The sequence below is a fragment of the Tiliqua scincoides genome, chromosome 7 (genome assembly GCF_035046505.1).
Source record: "Tiliqua scincoides isolate rTilSci1 chromosome 7, rTilSci1.hap2, whole genome shotgun sequence".
In the NCBI taxonomy this organism is placed as follows: Eukaryota; Metazoa; Chordata; class Lepidosauria; order Squamata; family Scincidae; genus Tiliqua; species Tiliqua scincoides.
In genome coordinates this window covers 68,806,350-68,809,569 of record NC_089827.1, presented here as the reverse complement: position 1 = coordinate 68,809,569, position 3,220 = coordinate 68,806,350, and the positions used below count along the sequence as shown (strand labels likewise).

General features: G+C 46.0%; 1 pseudogene; it reads left to right on the top strand.

The window, feature by feature from the left end:
• The first annotated feature begins 2,880 nt into the window (after nt 1-2,880).
• On the top strand, nt 2,881-2,997 carry LOC136657739 (5S ribosomal RNA; annotated as a pseudogene).
• The last annotated feature ends 223 nt before the right edge of the window (nt 2,998-3,220 follow it).

Genomic DNA, 3,220 nt, shown 5'->3' with positions numbered 1-3,220 from the left:
ACAGGCTACTATGTATATGTTTTTAATAATTATAGTCAATGAGGCTGACTCCTCGGTAAGCGTGGGTAGAATTGCAGCCTAGAATTGTTAAAACTCTTCCTGCTTGATGATGTCACTTCCGATCATGACATTACTTTGGGTGGGTCCTGACAGATTCTCTTTCTAAAAAGTGGGTCCTGGTGGTAAAAGTTTGAGAACCACTACTCTAGTCTATTATGCTTATATATAGCATAATAGCATATGCTATTATTATATTGTTATACATAAAAGCACACGCTGTTATGCTTCTAGCATAATAATCTGCCTGAAGTCTACTACTACTGCTTCAGAACGAATATTCTGTGTGTGTGTTTTATAAAAAACAAATTTCACCCAAGGGTGTATGAGGAAAAAAATATTTTGTAACCTGAGTTGTGACTCAAGGAAGTCTCTGAACGTGAATCAAGGCTGAAAAGGAAGTGAACTGTGAGCTTTTAGCTAGTATATTATCTTTGACTAGATAAGGAAATCAGTCACTTCAAAAGTCTGCCTCAGCACTTTGGGAGATAGGAGCAAGCGACCTCTGAGAAAGTTGGCAAGGTTACTTAAGATGTGAGCTAGTGGTCTTTACTCAGGAGAAAGGGAAGGGTTGTCAGACTTAACTGTCCACAGACATTTGTGTTGAGAAAACGTAAACAGAGATCTAAGATAAAGAGAACATGCCCTGAAGGGAAGACCACATTCCATTTACTGGGAAATGATGTGGTTTCCAGAAGTCTTAATTCCTTTTATATGGTTGCATTTGGGGTCACACCAACTCACATTCTAGAAATCTGTGGACTGAATAAAAATACCCAGGACAGCAGCACTGGTTCTCTGTCCCTACTCAGTGTCCTCAATCAGCATGGGGTGTGAAGTTTCTGCACCAGCCCAACACTGATGTGGTTGGTTGGCAACCTTCAGTCTCGAAAGGCTGTGGTATAAACCTACAGCACCCAGTATTCCCAGGCGGTCTCCCATCCAAGTACTAACCAGGCCTGACCCTGCTTAGCTTCCGAGTTCAGAGGAGATTGGGCATGTGCAGGGTAACAGTGTGATGTACGGTGAGGTCAGTGGCTGAGAAGGCACTTGCTGTGGTGCTGCAAGGCATTCTGGGACATTACCTGATCGCAGTCAGAGGGAAAGGCCTCTGAGATCATCAGTGCCGCATCTGTCCTGCGCCATGCCTATTACTATACAGGAGAGGCTACGATGAGCTCAGCCTCCTATCTGATTGCACAACCCCTCAGAAACTGGGTGGAGCGCAGGCAATAAAGGTGTGCCTGAGGCTATTTTCATTGGACTATGACAGGTGAGGCAGAGCCTCACCTTCCTCTCCTGATTGCATGTTCCTTCTGCCCAAGCACTTCAGGACCCTGGAGAGAGGATTCATAGTTTAATTTGGCATGACATGAAAAAAGTTTTTTTTTGACTCTTTTTATGGCATTCAGAGCCACTGGACTATTTATGCCAGCATTGTCTATGCTGAGAGATTTCCACAATTTCAGGCAGGGGTCTTTCTCAGCCCTGCGTAGGTATGCCAGGGGGTTGAACCTGGGTCCTTCTGCATTCAAAACACATGATCTGCTCTTGAGCTACAGCCATTTCCTACTTGTAGCAGATGGGAGCTGCCCAGCTGGATGTGAGTCTTTCAGCCCAATCCTATCCTGGGCCAGCCCAGAGCATGCAGTAGTGCTGGCCCAGCCATTACTCTATGCTATGGGCTTGTTGAGAACCAGGCAGCAACAGAGAGATAAGTAGAAAACATTTTTTACTGACCTACTCTGCCTCATCTTGGTTCCCAGAGGGACTACTCGGATCTACACAAGCTCTTTGGTGTAAATATGATACCTCCAGGGGGTTTGTGTCAAGGCCAGGGTAGGTGATAGGATATCAACAAAACTGCTGTCTTTTATATCCTCCCACTGACATCAATGCCCTCAACCCACCCTCAGCCAGCCCCAATCCCCACTCCAATCTTCCCCCAGAATCCCTCCAAACACTCTCCTGCTGACTTACTAGCTCTGGCAGCAGTTAGGTGTTCCATCTACATGCGCCTACAGCTGCCAGACATTCACATTGTCAGCGCTTCACATATACCTTCACTGTGGCTGCTGCACCAGCAGCCCTGGCCAATGCACTGATGAAAAGCAAGTTCCATCAGTGGAAGGCGCAGATAGGACTGGGCTGTAAAGCGCCATCAGGCTCCCTTTTCAGTTATTTACAAGGAAGTAGGGGGAAGGAAGCTAATTCATTCGCCAAAAGTCTTTGGGATAACAATCGCTGGGTGAGGGAAACTGGCTGACCCACAGAGTCCCAGCACCTGGTGTAACTACAGTAGCAACACTAGACCATGCAGCCTCTTGCGAGTTCAAGTAAATTCTTCAGCCTCTCCTGTGTCACATAGTCAGATGAGAGTCTTACATTACTTCAGCAGCTCTATGAAACTCAATGGCGTCGCTAGGGTGGTGCGGGGGGTGCAGGATGCACCCTGTGATGTGCACAGGGGGGGGTGACACCACTACTGGCCAAAAATTTTTAAATCTTCGTATTTTCGAATAATACCATCATGTTGTATATCATTCAATGTGTAATTTAATGCAGAATGCAATGAAACAGACCATGCTGAAATATCTCTATTCTATCAAAGTTATAGCCAAAAAAACAAGTGCGGGCAGGGCAATGCTGCATCACCATGCACACTGCCTGGAGCATTGCCCCATCAACTGCGTAAGAGAAAGTTAATCACGGGGGTGATGCGCTGGTCTCCTGTACTGGGTGACCCGAGTGTTGCCACTGATGAAATTGGAAGGGTTATGTCCTTAGCTGTGTACATTTTGCTTAAAATCATCACAGTAGTCTCCTTAGAATTCTAACCCTGCACATACCCAATCTCGTCTGATCTCGGAAGCTAAGCAGGGTCAGGCCTGGTTAGTACTTGGATGGGAGACCGCCTGGGAATACTGGGTGCTGTAGGCTTATACCATAGTCTTTTGAGACTGAAAGTTGCCAACCACCACCACCAACAGTCTCCTTAAAAATACAATAGGCAAGGCCATTATTTTTTCCCCTGCTGGACTAGCCTCCTTTTATAAAGTAGTGCATGTGTAAACATCCTGAACTACACAGACGTTCGTATCAGGCGAAATGGAAGGGTATTGAACTTGAAAGGTTGCACACAAGTCAACCTTGGTCCAGTAAA